The sequence below is a fragment of the Brachypodium distachyon genome, chromosome 3 (genome assembly GCF_000005505.3).
Source record: "Brachypodium distachyon strain Bd21 chromosome 3, Brachypodium_distachyon_v3.0, whole genome shotgun sequence".
NCBI classification, from domain to species: domain Eukaryota; kingdom Viridiplantae; phylum Streptophyta; class Magnoliopsida; order Poales; family Poaceae; genus Brachypodium; species Brachypodium distachyon.
In genome coordinates this window covers 21,475,892-21,492,826 of record NC_016133.3, presented here as the reverse complement: position 1 = coordinate 21,492,826, position 16,935 = coordinate 21,475,892, and the positions used below count along the sequence as shown (strand labels likewise).

The 16,935-nt window shown below is 41.3% G+C and overlaps 1 non-coding gene and 2 pseudogenes across 1 annotated transcript; 1 reads left to right on the top strand and 2 right to left on the bottom strand.

Moving 5' to 3' along the window:
• Window positions 1-2,174: 2,174 nt before the first annotated feature.
• On the bottom strand, window positions 2,175-6,177 carry LOC100831745 (annotated as a pseudogene).
• Window positions 5,711-5,817, top strand: LOC112272164. Its single transcript, XR_002965858.1, has one exon. It is a non-coding gene; the product is annotated as a small nucleolar RNA R71 (small nucleolar RNA).
• A 3,568-nt stretch (window positions 6,178-9,745) lies between the features above and the next one.
• LOC112271656 lies at window positions 9,746-11,447 on the bottom strand (annotated as a pseudogene).
• Between the last annotated feature and the right edge of the window lie 5,488 nt (window positions 11,448-16,935).

Genomic DNA, 16,935 nt, shown 5'->3' with positions numbered 1-16,935 from the left:
GGTGTTTAATTGCATGTTTACATATTTATACTCATTTACATCCAGCTAATTATGGCTGTGTTTTCCCACCTCAAAACAATTTCCCAATATGTTAATTCCTATATATCTATATATTCATTGCATATTAAGACTTTTGATGTGCAAATGAGTTTTTATTGCCAATTGCATAAGGGCCCTTCTCATGTGTAATTGAGGTTTTTTAGTCACTTGCACATGCCTCATAGTAACGTGTAATTGAATTTTTTATTAGCGACAATGTGTAATTTATTTATTTTTTGAGGTGTGTATTGCACACTAAAACTCTTGATGTGCAACCGAGGTTTTTTGCGTGAGTTGCAAATTACCTCTCTTGATGTGTGACTGATGTTCTGAGAGGTGAGTTACCCACGTCCGCCTCTGTTGCGCATTTTAGTTCTTTCGTGTGGGTTGCATATTAAGACCATTGAGTGCAATTGAGTTTGGCATAAGTCGATTTGAAATTTAAATGCCAGTTGAGTAAGACCCCTTCTCATGTGTATTGAGGTTTTTTGGTTGTTGCATATGCGTCGTGTTAACATGTAATGATTTTTTTAGGACACGTGTAATGATATTTTTTAGGTGTGAGTTGCACATTAAAACTCTTGATGTGCAATCGAGTTTTATTGGGTGAATTGCACATTATCTCTCTTGATGTGGAACTGATGTTTTCAGAGGTGAGTTACCCGTGTCCGCTTTTGATGCGCAATTTTAGTTTTTTTTAGTGTGTGATGCATATTAAGATCTTTGATGTGCGCATAAGTTGATTTGAATTTTTAAAGCTAGTTGCATAAGGCCCCTTCTCATGTGGAGGTCTTTTGGTCAGTTGCATATGCCTTGTATTAATGCGTAACTGAATTTTTTAGTTAGCGATGATGTGCAATTTAAATTTTTTGAAGTGCGAATTGCACATTGAAACTCTTGATGTGAAATACAAGTTTTGGATGAGTTGCACATCATCTCTCATTATGTGCAACTGTCCTGAGAGGTCTTTTTCTTTGGTTTCATATAGTCTTTTTTTTTGGAGGCCTCATAGAATCAGTAATTTCCAAATAAGCTATACCCAAACAACAGCCTAGCTAACAACCCAAGCAAAAAGGCCAAAACTTGGCCAGCCCAAATACTTCCCACACAAAAGCAAAAAAGCCCAAGTACTCACCGTGAGGGGAACCATGGAGACTTGGCTACAGATCGATCGACTGAGAAACTGTTGTCTCTCAGTCGCCTGAGCCATAATCGGTCCCTACATGAAACCAGTAAGGATTTGGTATGGTGTTTATTGATGCCTACCATTGCTATGGTTCTCAGTCAGGCAGCCGTTCTGGTTCGTGGAGGAAACAGGCGACTGAGGATTTGGGAAGTAAGGGGAATGCAGGGAGGACAAGGAAGTCACTAGTCCGTTGAAACTACCGCAGCCTAATCACAGCCAGAGCCCGACGAAGAACAATGAAATGCAAGTTGAGGTGTCGGCGACAGGAGGAACACTTGCGCGTGGCTCTGAATTAGCAGGCTATGAAGATAAGAAGAAGAAGAAGACATAAAATGCTGAGATACCGAAGGGTGCATTACGGGGAGAGCCGAAACAAGGTACGAAAGGAAAAAAGGTGAGAAGGAAGTTGGAGACGGAGAGGGCCTCAACCAGTGGAGCTGGACATGTGCTAGGAGGGAAGAGGGAGCTAGATTCTATGGATGTGGATGAAGGTGAACTGAAAAAGGCCCGCCTAGACCCGGAGTCGACCAAGTTCCCAGGCATCACCTCAAACACTTTTGTGGGGCTGTCGAAACAGCCCTGCCTCGTCCAATGAAGATTGTTAGTTGGAACTGCCGGGGATTGGGCAATCGCACGGCAGTTCGTGGACTTCTGGAGCTCCAAAAGTCAGAAAATCCGGACATGGTGTTCTTAAGTGAAACTGGGTTGATTAAGAGCAAGCTAGAGAAATTTCGTTGGATGCTTGGGCTGCCAAATCTCCTGGCCCGGGATTGGGACGAGACGGGGGGCAGGGGCATGGCCCTGTTCTGGCGAAGTGATGTCGATGTGGTGCTGCATGATTACTCTAGGTACCACATCGACGTTGAGGTGACTGAATCTAGTGGTTTTGTTGGACTGGTGATCCACTCTGTGAATTGCAATTAAGGAAATCCTGTAGTTTAGCAGTAATTTAAATGAAGTTTTCCACAGGGATTAGATGTGCAACAGTTTCTTTATTGTTAGAGTCCGCAAAAAAGGACTCCTTCACATCATGCAGGAACTTCTTTTTCTGGTGAGAACTCAAGCTGGCTGGCAGGTGCTCACAGACCAAATAGTTAACTATATCTGCATACCAAGGCACCTTGTGGCTGATCTTCATAAGTTGATCACCAGACAAGCTATCATTTATCTTTATAGGATCTTGATCAACATGAGGTAGCCTAGACAAATGATCAACAACTAGATTCTCTGTTCCTTTCTTATCTTTGATCTCAATATTGAATTCCTGCAACAAGAGTATCCATCTATAAGTCTGGGCTTGGCATCCTTCTTATTCAACAGATATTTGATAGCTGCATGATCTATGTATAGAATTGCTTTTGACCCCACAAGATATGGCCTGAATTTATCAAATGCATACACAACTGCAATTAACTCTTTCTCAGTTGTTGTGTAGTTGGATTGAGCTTCATCAAGTGTTTTGCTAGCATAATAGATCACATTAACTTGTTTCTCCTTTCTCTGCCCAATCACTGCACCAACTGCAAAATCACTAGCATCACACTTGATTTCAAAAGTATTACTCCAATCAGGTGGTTGCACAATTGGGGCAGAAATTAGAGCTTCTTTCAACTTCACAAAGGCTTCATTGCACTCGGCATCAAACACAAAAGGTACATCATGATTTAGCAAATGTGTGAGAGGCTTGAGAATTTTAGAGAAGTCTTTGATGAATCTTCTATAGAAACCGGCATGTCCAAGAAAGCTTCTGACCCGTTTGACATTAATAGGGGGTGGCAACTTAGCAATAACTTCAACTTTAGCTCTATCCACTTCTATTCCTCTAGCTGACACAAGATGCCCCAAAACAATTCCTTCTCTAACCAGGAAATGACACCTCCCAATTCAAAACAAGATTGTTTTCTGTACATCTTTGCATAACAGTACTTAGGTTTTTCAAGCAATCCACTAAGCTCTTTCCAAAAATAGTGAAGTCATCCATGAATACTTCCATAATCTTTTCCACAAAATCAGAGAAAATTGACAGAACACATCTCTGAAAGGTTCCTGGTGCATTGCACAAACCAAATGGTAACCTTTTATATGCAAATGTTTCATATGGGCAGGTAAATGTGGTTTTATCTTGATCCTCTGGATGAATGGGTATTTGCAAAAATCCAGAATATCCATCCAAATAGTAATAGTATTCCTTTCCTGCCATCCTCTCAAGCATCTGATCAATGAAAGGCAAAGGAAAATGATCTTTTCTGGTAGCATCATTCAATTTCCTGTAATCAGTACACATCCTGTATCCAGTGACTATTCTAGAAGGAATTAGCTGTCCCTTGCTGTTCTCAATAACTTTCATTCCACCCTTCTTATGTACAATGTGTATAGGACTCACCCATTCACTATCTGAAATGGGGTAAATGATATCTGCATCCAAGAGTTTCAACACTTCCTTCTTAACAACTTCCTGCAAATGAGGGTTCAATCTTCTTTGATGCTCTCTAGTTGGCTTCTTTCCTTCCTCAAGAAAATTTTTGTGGATACAAACAGTAGGGCTGATTCCTTTCATATCATCAATAGAATATCCAATACAAGCTCTGTTTTTCTTCAACACTTCAACAAACAATTTAATCTGATCTGAATTCAGGGCTAAGCTAATGATGACAGGAAACTGTTCATTTCTAGTAAGAAACTCATAGGTGAGGTGCTCTGGTAGTTGTTTCATCTCCACTGAAGTGTATGGCACAAGACTAGTATCTACAGATACAATTTCTTCATTCAAGTCATTCATTTCAGCAACTTCTGTCACAGACTCTGTCTCTGCCTGAAAACAGCTTGTTCTCTGTTGATTTAGCCAAATTTTTGTTTCCTGATCAATAGCATTGGATTCTTCAGTTACAACTTGATTACTCTTCATCTTATACACCTCAACAACACAATCATCTATAATATCAACAGATAAACACTCATCAAGACAATGAGGCAGATGAGTTGGGTGCTTCATATCAAAAATAACTTCCTGTTCTTCAAATTTCAGAGTTAACTTTCCTCTTTGCACATCTATTAGAGCACCAGTAGTAGCTAAGAATGGCCTGCCAAGAATCACTGCCTCTGTTTTGTCTTCCATCCCAAGCACATTAAAATCCATAGGATATGCACATTTATTCACCATAATTGGGATATCGAACAAAATTCCAGCAGGTTTCCTTAGTGTCCTATCAGCTAGCTGACCCCAAATCACATAAGGCACCGAATTTTCTGTTTCCCACAACACGAGGAATTACAAAACTTCCAGGATTTTCTAGCTTCAGTGGCATTTGATTCAGAATCATACCACTACACTGCTTTGTTAATGTGACAATTTCAGGCTCATCTATACTTCTCTTCTTTGTCAACAATTCCTTGAAAAACTTGGCATACATTGGTACATGGAGCACTGCCTCAAGTATAGAAATTGTGATCTGGACTTCTTTCATCATTTCAATGAACTTGGCATAGTGTTTATCTTCTCTGCTCCTGTCATTCTTTTCTGGAAAAGGTAGCTTCTATTTTGATTTCTGAATTGTTTCATCAATCAAATTATCACTTGAGCTAACTTGATTTTCTTTCTGTACAGCCTTCTCAGCAACATTCTCACTGATTTTTTTCTGTTCTCAGATGAGGTGGAACATAATTACTAACAATTATAGATGTGGGCAACAAAGGTTCAGTAGTTCTGGCAGATCTTGTTGTTATTGCACCACACATGTTCTTGGGATCGCTCTCAGCTTGAGAAGGCAACCTTGCTTCTGCCTTTCCTCTCTCATTGCTCACTGTAAAATCTTCCATCTATGTTGCAAGTTTTTGGACATGGAGTTAATACAACTCATCATTTCCAGATGAGTTTTATTCATATTATTCATCATTTCCATTTGTTTCTCCACTAGTTTCTCTAAAGATGATTGCTGAGCTGGATGAGAAACTCTTGATGAAAAAGAAGATTGAACTAGCATATTATTCTTGTAGCTCAAGTTGGGGTGCTGTCTCCACTGAGGGTTATAGTTATGTGAATATGGTCCTTGAGACTGAGCATAATTAACTTCTTGTACTGACTGAGCTATTGATTCAACAACTGAGATGCCCATACACTCTCCATCATGACCAGGTACACCACATATGCTGCAAATTTGAGCTGGAGCTGGCTGAGCAACAACTGAAGATGCAACTGAGCTAACAAAATTAATAGATGAAAGCACCTGTGTCATGTTCTTGTTCATAATCTCCATTTGAGCTGCAAGTGCATCATTGGGAGAAATCTGATGAATACCAGGCCTTTGAGGTGTAGAAGCCCTCTCACTTGACCACTCCACATCATGACTTGCCATATTTTCAATCAGAGTGAAAGCATCATTCAAAGTTTTGTTCATAATTCCTCCTCCTCCTGCAGATGAATCAACATATGTTCTTGTGCTAGGAGTTAAACCTTTATAGAAAGTTTGTAGCACCAGCCACCTTTCTAAGCCATGATGTGGGCACATTCTGAGGTAAGATTGGTATCTATTCCAAGCATCATGAAGACTTTCATCACTGAATTGCTCAAAAGAATTTATCTTATCTCTATACTCTGCTGCTTTGAGTGGAGGGAAATCCTTCTCAAAAAAAGCCTTCATAAGAATATCCCAGCTGCTCTTATGAGAAAGAGGCAAAGAATTCAACCACAATTTTGCCCCATCTCTCAAGGAAAAAGGAAACAATTGGAGCCTTATAGCATCAGCTGGCACACCATTCATCTTGTTACAATACTCAAGAAATTGATTTATATGTTCATATGGATCATTTAGAGCAGATCCACTGAACTGTGAGTGTTGAAACATAGAAATCAGGGCTGTCTTTAACTCAAAATTGTTTGCTTGTATAACAGGCTGAGCCACATTCACTGAGACATTCTGAGGTAACCAAAGATCTTTCACAAATTGGTCTCCCATTTCTGCTTCAGGTTAACTCACAAATGAAGCTGAATCTGAATACTCTTCTTGCTATTCTTGGACAAAAGAGTTTGATCTCTGATCTGTTTCAAAGTCAAACTGAACTCTGATGATTCCGGCAATGCTTTCTTCTTTTGTCTTGTGAGCATAAAACAACAAACAATCTCCTGAAAGTTCAGTTTCCTGCAGTGAGACACAACTAGACAAGCTAATTAAAGGGTTAGTGATCTAATAAGCCTAAGCAAGTAAAAGTGAACTACTATAAAGGAAGTAAAAAGCTTAGTCTATAGATTTTAGTTAGAAACCATTGATCTAATCCCCGGCAATGGCGCCAACTGATCGACTCTGGGAATTGCAATTAAGCAAATCCTGTAATTTAGCAGTAATTTAAATGAAGTTCTCCACAGGGATTAGATGTGCAACAGTTTTTTTTATCTTAATCTATAGCTAGGCAAGAAAATTTGGGTGGAAAACAACTAAACTAAGCAAGTAAAAACAATCTACAACTATGTTTTTGGGTTTTCTGATTTTACTATTCAAAATCTGAAATCTGCTTTTGTCAGGAGCTGAAATCAGACAATGAACAGATTAAAACTTAACACTAAAGAAATTAAGGCAAGGAATGATCCAGAATGAATTTGGGGTTGAGGCAAGAAGCAAGATTAAGAGGTAGTGAAGAGGATGAAGCAGGAATTTAGGCTGGGAAAAGCAAGGGTTGAGGGTTAGAAACAGATCTAGAGAGTTATGTTTTAACTGTTTAAGTCTGAATTTCAGACAGTGAACAGCAAAACTTAGCATTTTGGACAGGGAATTTGGATGAGTTCTAGAATGATTTGAAGGGTGAGACAACTTGGAGAAGGAAGAGGAAGACTTGGGGAAGAGATATTAGCAAGATTTCAGGATTGGAGAAGAAGGAGGTGAGGGCTAGGAGCAGGTTTAGGTGACTACTCAGTGCAGAAACAAGAAAGTTCAGAATTTGGACATAAGATAATTGGGGTTGGAAAAGGTCAGGTTTAGGGAGAAATAGAAGGTTTGGGGAAGAGCAGCAGGGTTTTGGATAGAAATTCAGACTTTGAACAGAAATTGCTAGAATTTGGGATTTGGATGAGAAATAGACTGGCAGGGGTTAAGAATGGGTTTAGGGGAGGGATTAGAGATAGGGGAAAGAAATAAACAAGAGGAGAAGCGCAGATTTAGAGAAAAAGAGGGAGGAACAGCTGGTTTTAGAGAGAAGTTCGGAATTTAGGAAAGAGAGATGAAGTTGACAGAAGATTGAGGAATTGGGGAGGAAAGACTTGGACTTTTTTACTCTAATACATCACAAACACATATAAGAACATGACAGAAACATGGATCTAACAAAAACAAACACAAATCGATAGATTAAACACAAGAACTACAAAAGTTGACAGGAACAGTAAAAACAGTAAAACTTAGACTAAGAACAACACGCAGATTAAGCTATTGGGACAACAAGGGAATGATCTAGTACATGTAACACATCACAAACATCACAGGGAACAAGTTTAACATGAATATGAACAATTTTTACACGACGGAAATTCAGATCTGAGGGAAGGAACACAACTACTTTTTAACAGAAACAGGTAAAGAGGAGATGAAGTTGAGTGGGATTACAGTGCCTTGCAGACGGAGAATTAGCAGAGATAAGGGGTGTGGGAGAGATTTGTGGCCTAGAACTCTATGAACAAGAGGAGAGGAAAGGGAGGAAGGAGATGGCAGCCATGAAAAGCAAACTAGAAGCTTTAGATCTCAGCAGCCCTTCCCAGGGCTGGTCTGGTTTGAACTGTGGGGAGACATGGATGGATCGATTCGAAGAAGGGGTGCTGCATTGCTTTTATACTCCCTCCTAGCTCTCTCTTGTGGTGCATGAACATGTCAACATCATCTTTAAGCATTTGCACAAAGCTCCCTTGCTTTCCTTCCTTACTGTATGGGCAGATTCCACCTTTTTCCGCCTTTTTGCATTTGAGGGCAGCTTCTACTGCCTTCTTCTCTGCTTTTATGGTTTGCTGACCAAGCCTTTCTTCTTCTAATCCTTCACTTTTAGTCCTTGTTGTATTGCCGATGAAGAGGGAGAGAATTTTTTGCAAAACCACACAACAACAAGGGTCTTTTTCTTCACTTTTAGCTTGATGACTTGGCCTTCTTTTCTTCCACTTTTTAGTTTCTTCTCCTTTGATCCTTGATACATGCTGAATGAGTAGAAAAGGTGCCTCTGCGCACCAAACCTTCATATAAATGTCAAGGTGCTGTTAAATGGCAGATTTGGGCATAATTGGTTCAAATATTTCAAATTCGAATTCTAATCTGCCAAAATTCAAACATGATCAGTACTAAATGAGTTTGAAATTTGTGTAAAGTGAGTACTGATCATACCCTCACACCTGAATTTTTGCTTGTCCTCAAGTAAAACAGATGCCAATCAACAACAGTTCATAGCTTTGCAAGTTTCAAAAACAAATTAGAGTAGCTACAAGTTCAGTTTTCTGTCAAAATATCTTTATAACTTGATTATCAGACTTTTGAATCATTTCTGGGCATCAAGCAATGATCTAGGATGAATTAGTAAAGACTTTGAGTTCTAAAATAGAGTACTTAACTGAGCTAGGTTACAAAAGTTCAGAAAACTGTAAATGCAAAATGTGGTTCAACCACTTATTCAGAAATTTGGAAAATGTGGCACAGCCACTTATTTGCAGAACTGTGACTTGAGTCACTTATTCAAAGCTTAAAACATGTGGCACAACCACTTATCGAATTTGTAAACTTTTGAGAACTGTGGCAAAGCCACTTATTGCAGCAATGTGACTTTTGTCACTAATTTGTGGACCATGCCACTTATTGAAATTCAAAAAGATAGCAACAACTAGAGTAACTAAGCTCATGTGACATAGATTTCAAAAATCACAATCCCAAGATCATGACATCTACTTAGTGGCAATAAGCTTTTAGCTCAGAAAAGTACTAAATATTGGAATTCAAGTCTTTTTGAACGAAATTGATCAAATATCAGAACTGATGCACCAAGAATCATTAAAATTTGAGATATTCAATTTATAAAGTCATTTTGAACAGAAAACTAGCAACATGCAACTGCAATAAAGTGTTTCTTGACAATACATTACAATGAACAGTGTTGAGGCAAAATTCAGTAAAGCAAGTGATTTAAAGTTTGGTTTCTTTCAGGATGGGATGAATCTTAGCAGATGAATTAAGTTTAGGTACATGAACACTAGACAAATTGTAATATAGAAACAGCTCACCAAGTAATCCATAAAGCATTTGCATCAAGACTTGTCAAATAAATTTAGAAAGAAGATGTTCTGAAATTTCCCTTAACACAATCTCAACTGCTCCTCTGCTTCCTCTTAACGACAGATCAACTCCAAGAATTCCCATTTATTTCCTACAAACACAAGAAAGGAAAACAAACATAAAACACATCTCTTCAAAACAAGAACACTACTGAAATGAATTTATTTCTAGGCTCCCTCCTCGTAGGGCATGTTTAATGTCATTAGCTTGACAAATGTTGGTGTAAAACTCAGGTAGCATTTGCAGTGTTTAGGTCAGGCTGCCTCAACTCCATTTCATCATCTTCTTCATCAAGTTCTGGTATTGGATCACCAGCAAAATAGTGCTTTGCTCTCTGCCCATTAACTGTAAACAGTCCCTCTGATGGACTTTGTACCTCCAAGGCACCATTGCTCATTACTTTCTTCACAACACAAGGCCCAAACCATCTGGATTTGAATTTCCCAAGGAAAAGATGAAATCTGGAATCATATATCAAAACAAGCTGCCCTGGAATGAATTCTTTTCTCAAAATCTGCTTGTCATGCCATTTCTTTGTCTTTTCTTTATAAATTCTTGCACTTTCATAAGCATCTAGCCTTTGCTCTTCTAGCTCACACAACCGTAGCTTCCTTTTCTCACCAGCAGCTTCTATATCCAAGTTTAATTTTCTCACTGCCCAGTGTGCCTTGTGCTCAAGTTCAACAGGTAAATGACATGCTTTTCCATACACCAACCTGAATGGAGACATTCCAATTGGTGTCTTATAAGCTGTCCTATAAGCCCAAAGTGTATCATTTAGCTTCAAGGACTAATCACCTCTGCTTTTTGACACCACTTTGTCAAAAATCTATTTTATTTCCCTGTTGGAGAGCTCAACTTGTCCATTAGCCTGAGGATGATATGGAGTTGTAATTCTATGGCTATGCACTCCATACTTTGCAAGTAACTTCTCTAGCTGCTGGTTATTGAAGTGTGTGCCTCCATCACTGATGACAACTCTTGGTACACCAAATCTGGGAAAAATGAAGCAAGATGGCTTGCGGAAATTTGAAGCAAGATGAAAGGGCGTGTCGGGCAACTTCAAATTTGAAGCAAGATGGCTTGCGGAAAATGACTGCAGGGGGATTGTGGAGAAGGCTTGGGAGGATGCCAACCTAATTGGTGGGTCCTCAGTTTTGCGGCTTTGAGCAAGGTGGCGAGAGATTTAAAGACCTGGGATCGTGATGTTCTCGGTGACCTTGAGAAAAGGCCGAGAAAGGCTAAAGCTGACCTGGAGAATTGTCATAGAAGCAACTTAAATTCTTATAATGTGAGCAAAGAGGAGTTGTTAAGATGTAGGGTCGATAAGCTTGAAGAGGAGACGAACACTCTTTGGAGACATAGACCACACACTGACTGGCTAAAAATGGGGGACCGAAACACGACGTATGCTAGAGTCAAAGAAAGGCGCAGAAATAACACCATTGGCAAGCTTCAGAAAGAGGGAGGGGGCTGGGCTGTCAAGGAGATTGAGACGAAGGAGGTTGTGGTCAGCTACTTCAACAATCTGTTTCGTTCCAAAAACAATGGCTAGGCAGAAGCAATTTTGGAGGCAGTTGAGACTAGAGTTACTATTGACATGAATTCTTTTGTTAGTATGGCATATAGTGAGAAGGATGTGAGAGACGCAATTTTCTCTATGGGGGATATGGCCCTGATGGAATGTGTGCCATCTTCTATAAGAACTATTGGGACATAGTGGGGGAAAAAGTTACTTGCGAAGTGCTGAGAGCCATGAATGGTGGTCATAATCCTGAGGGCTGAAATGATACTATCATTGCGCTTATCCCAAAAGGGAAGAAGCCAAGCAATACAAAAGATCTGTGGCCAATTAGTCTTTGCAATGTCATCTACAAAATCATCGCCAAGATGATAGCGAAGCGCTTGAAGCTCATCCTGCCGGACATCATTTCTGAATCCCAAAGCGCCTTTGTACCAGGAAGGCTAATAACTGATAATATCCTGATTGCTTATGAAATGTCACACTTCGTGAGAAAAAGGAGGAAAGGAAAAGAGGGCTATGTGGCCATCAAGCTCGACATGAGTAAAGCCTATGACCGAGTAGAATGGAGATTCCTCAAGGAAATGATGCTGAAACTCGGGTTTTTTGATTCTTTTGTAAAGTTGATTATGTAGTGTGTGGGCTCTGTCAGCTATCGCGTGAAAGTCAATGGGGATCTTACTAGCGAAGTTGTCCCTGGGAGGGGCCTGAGGCAGGGGACCCTATCTCCCCCTACCTCTTTCTCCTTTGCACGGAAGGCCTCTCGGCGCCACTGTTCTAGGCTGAGAGGGAAGGTCTCATCGAGGGCATCAAAATTTGCGCTACTGCCCCGCGCATCTCACACTTAGTTTTTGCAGATGATTCCCTTATTTTGTGTCGGGCGAAGGAAGGGGACGCGAGGGCTTTAAAAGTGGCACTTCAGGTGTATGAGTGCTTCTCGGGTCAAGTAATCAACAATGATAAATCAGCAATCATGTTCAGTGCTAATACCAATGATGCAGATAGGGGGGCTGTCATGAATACCCTTTCCATCCATCATGAGACCATGAGTGACCGCTACCTGGGCTTGTCTGTTCATGTGGGGAAGTCGAAGACCAAGGTGTTTAATTTCTTGAAGGACAGGGTGTAGTCTAGAATTCAGGGATGGAAAGAAAAATTGCTCTCTAGGGCTGGGAAAGAGATCATTATCAAGGCAGTGGCGCAGGCGATCCCAACTTATACTATGAGTTGTTTTGATATCTCGAAGGGTATGTGTGAGCAAATCTCAAGATGATCTGTCGCTACTGGTGGAACCATCAGGATAAGTTGAAGAAATGTAAGATGGAGGGTGGGCTCAGGCTTAGAGATGTACACTCGTTCAATATGAGCATGCTTGCGAGACAAGGCTGGCGACTAATACAAAGTCCATCTTCCTTGTGTGCTAGAATCCTCATACCAGATATTTCCCGAGTTGTGATTTTCTTGAGGCGACCCCATCTGCAGGTATCTCGTACACATGGAGAAGTATTTTGAAAGGGATTAATATTCTGAAATTGGGCCTAAGTTGGCGTGTGGGAGATGGCAGGACTATCAAAATCTAGGAGGATCCCTGGATTCCGAGGGGCAGCACAAGGAGACTAATTGTGCTGAAGGGTAACTCTAATTTGTCCTTGGTGGCTGATCTGATTGACCCGCTGTGTGGAGCTTGGGACGAACATCTCATTAGACATGTTTTTTGGGAAGAGGATGCCGACTTGATTCTAAAAATCCCGATCCACTTGGCTTTCAGCGATGCAGTGGCATGGCACCCTGACCCGAAGGTGCTCTTCTCTGTAAAATCGGCTTACCACTTGACTGCTGCCAACGAAGATAGAGAGAGCATCAATGGTGGTGGCAGCTTTGCTAGCAAGACGAGGGGTCAATTTGGATGGGATAAACTGTGGAATTCCTTGGTTCCCAACAAGATAAAACATTTTCTTTGGAGGCTGGCGCATAACACAATTGCGATGAGAATGAATCTGAGAAGAAGAGGCATGGATATTGATTCTAACTGCTTGTTCTGTAATTGCAAATTTGAAGATACAGGGCACCTGCTGTTCATGTGTAAGCAAGTGAGACAGGTGTGGAGAGGTCTTGATCTGGAGGAGGAAAGGCTTATGCTCAGTAGAAAAACCAATGCCCATGAAGTTTTTGAGTTTCTTATGAATATGAATCAAGGGAAGTTTGCCCTGGTTGCCTTCTTGTTGTGGAATTGGTGGCTTCAAAGAAATAAAGTGCGTGACGGCGAGTACCTGATTTCCTCTGTCCAAAGTCAAACGAGCTCTTTTTTGGAAATCACCGAGAGAACCAACATCAGAAGTGGCAAACTCTTAACTACTTGGAAGAAGCCTGTGATGGGGTGGATTAAAATTAACTCTGATGGCTCCTTTTTTGCGGATTCTAACAGTGGAGGCTGGGGCGCTGTGGGACTGTAATGGCGATGTGCTGGCGTGCGGGGCTGGGAAACGGATTAATCTGCTTAGTGCTATTCAGGCGGAAGCTATGGCTGCTATTCAGGGCATGAAGCTGGCTGTCGAGCTAGGCATTGAGCGAATTGTGCTGGAAACTGACTCTACGATCCTTAGGGCGACTCTGCTCTCGTCAACCACTGACAAGTCCCTTATTTCTATGCCGATCGAAGAAACCAAGGAGCTGCTGACCTCTTATTTTTCTGATTTCCAAGTTGTTAATTGTATTAGGAGTTGTAATATTGTAGCGCACAGGTTGACCTATGTTGGCCGTGACCTTTCTACGGGCACCGACTTGCATGTCGATGGCCATCATGCTGCTGTAATTTCTCTTGTGGCAAGTGACAAAGCTTCGTCCACCAGTTAATGCATCCTTGCATTCCAAAAAAAAACCCATCGGTATGGTTCTTCTCTGGTCCTTTCTTTTCCTTTGTGCTCGCACAATATGCTTGGATGAAGAAAGCAATGGACGTGCTGAATAATCTGCTTGACAAAGCTACTACTGCTGGTCTTCTTTAACTGTGGTTTGCATCGTCGTACGCCAATTTTTGCAGATGATGTGGTTTCCTTTATCAGGCCTACGCAGTTGGACCTTTCTGCTTTCTCGGTTCTCCTTGTGGACTTTGGGCTGGCCACTGGGCTTCGGGTGAATTGGAGAAAACGGCGGCCCATCAACTGCCTCTCAGCTCCAATTCCTAGTTGACAAGGTCAGCAACAGATTGCAAGGTTGGTGTGCTAATCTCCTATCTTCCGGTGGAAGGCTCGTTTTGATCAAATTCACGTTGTGCGTGATGTCTATTTATGCCATGCTCTCGTTGGATCTTCCTATTCGCACAGAGAAAGGGAGAAAAGACGTTCGTGGTAGCCATTGTTTGATTTCTTGGCAGGCAGTATGTACTCCAAAACGTTTGGTTGGTCTCGGCATTCCTAATCTTAGGCTCTTGAATGTGGCACTAAGGGCCCGTTGGTGTTGGTTGATGAGAACTGAAAACTGGAGGCCCTGGCAAGAGTTTGACATTCAGGTTTCGGTGGATTCATTGAACCTGTTTGAGGCGGCTACTTTGGTGTTGGTGAGAGATGGTCGTGATACTAAATTCTGGGCTGATCCCTGGATTGATGGGGAGAGGATTAGGGATGTAGCGCCTCAAGTGTTGCCGGCTAGAAGAAATCAGAACTTGTGCATCTCGGTGGCTGAGGGTCTTTGTCAGAATGCTTGGGCAAGACAGATCAGCCCAAATCTGTCTGAAGAGGGCCTGACTCAATATCTGAATTTGTGGGATCGAATTCAAAACTTTTAGTTGGTGGAGGGGGAGGATTCGTTCAAATGGAATTGGTCCACTACTGGTTCTTTCAGCGCTCGGTCAGCCTATTTGGCTTTATTTGAAGGACGGGTGGACATGGCAGGTATGGATCTGGTTTGGGATTCTACAAACCCCCTAAGATGCAAATTTTTCATGTGCCTCGTTTGCTGGAAGCGTTGTTGGACGGCTGACCGCCTGAGGAGAAGATGTCTTGATCATCCGGAGCATTGTCCGTTTTGTGATCAGGAGGATGAGACGATTTCTCACGTCATGTTGGGGTGCGTTCTCGCTAGGCATGTTTGGTGGAGGATCATGCTCACTGGATTCTCTAAAGTGAATGCAACCCTATTATGAAGTATATAGCCGAAGCAACAATAGATAGCAAGTATGTAAAGGGTGAAAATGATACCACACGCGGAGACTAAGATTTCACCGGAGTTCCACCTATTGGGATTGGTGTACGTCTCCGTTTGTAGGAGTGCTCTATCGCAAAGGTAGAGGCACCACAAAGGCTCACTGAGAATAGGAGTGCTCTACCACAAAGGTAGTGGCGGACCCAGGTTTTCAATATTGGATGAGAAAAACATTGTATTTTCAACATTGGGTGGGGCAAATACACTACAATTCTATTTTTTTCCCTTAATTATTTTATATTTTTTTACTTATGATAAAAGGATTTTCAAATTTATTGGGTGGGGCGGACCCAGGTTTTCAATATTGGATGAGAAAAACATTGTATTTTCAACATTGGGTGGGGCAAATACACTACAATTCTATTTTTTTCCCTTAATTATTTTATATTTTTTTACTTATGATAAAAGGATTTTCAAATTTATTGGGTGGGGCGGACCCCACGCAATCACCCGGCTGGGTGCGCCCCTGCTTTTCTCCAACTTGACCGGGGCTAGCTCCACAACTCAATTGGAGGCTCCCAATCCAGTCCCCGAGCTCCTCACACCAAGGGAGAGCTCAAGGCAACCGCTTCCGTTTAGGGCTCCCAAATGCCCAAGAGAAACGAAATCCACAAACGAAACAAGGGGAATCAACTTTTGGCTTGGTAAAACCCTAGATCAAGATCTTCTCGTCCAATACTCAAATAATCAAGAGTTGGGAGTGGCTAAGGAAGGAGATCTTGGAGATTTAAGCTTTTGTGTTCTTTGGGTGAAAGGTGGTGTTCTTGGTTACTTAGTCGATCAGGTAGCTCGTTGGGGACGAAGGGGGTATATAAATGGGGTCCCCAAAAATCGAGCCGTTAGGCACAGGTCGGGATAGGCCGGAACTTCCGGCTAACCGGAAGTTCTGAATATTCACCGGAAGTTCCGCATTTTCCTCTGGGACGAACAGAGAGCACCCAGATGTTCGGGCAGAAGTTCACCCGGAACTTCCGCCGCCTGGGAACCTAGAAAGCCAGAACAGGGAAATTGAAGTCGGTTTCTTCTCTCACCTTTTTGGGTAGGCTTTTTAGTGGGTGCAATTGTATGTAGATGTGTACATGAAATTGATTCACCCGTTACCTTCCCTTGTGAATTCCCTCTTAATAATACGGATGTCCTACGACTCAAATCAACTGAAAAAGCCGCTAAACACCACTACGCTTCTTTCCTTTTCGAGGTTCCACGAATCGTCTTGTGTCAAGTTCTTTATAAACACTTAAATGCTTAACACAAGATTAGATAAGAAAACACGTTGTCATCACCACCAAAGTGCACATACACTAGCATCAACACCCCCCTAGATTTCATAAACCAATAACTCAATTGCAAAGGATTAAAGATACAACAATAAGCTCTCTCAAGTGTATGTAGATTCATTTATTCAACGATTTAGAGCAATACCTCAAGTTGGCATACCAAATGTGAATGAACCTACAAGGATTTATCCACAACACAACAAAGCAATATTTCCAAGAAACATATAAGATTAGCTAAATCCCTACACAATAATTTACCTTTTGCAATGAGATCTTGTGACGGAGCAATCCTATAATGGCTCAGTTAACACATCTCCAGACAAGATTAGTAAGACAATATATATGAGAGCAGCATTAAAACCATATCTAGAACAAATGATCCATCACACAAAGCTAGCTATTACATCATAAATAGTTATC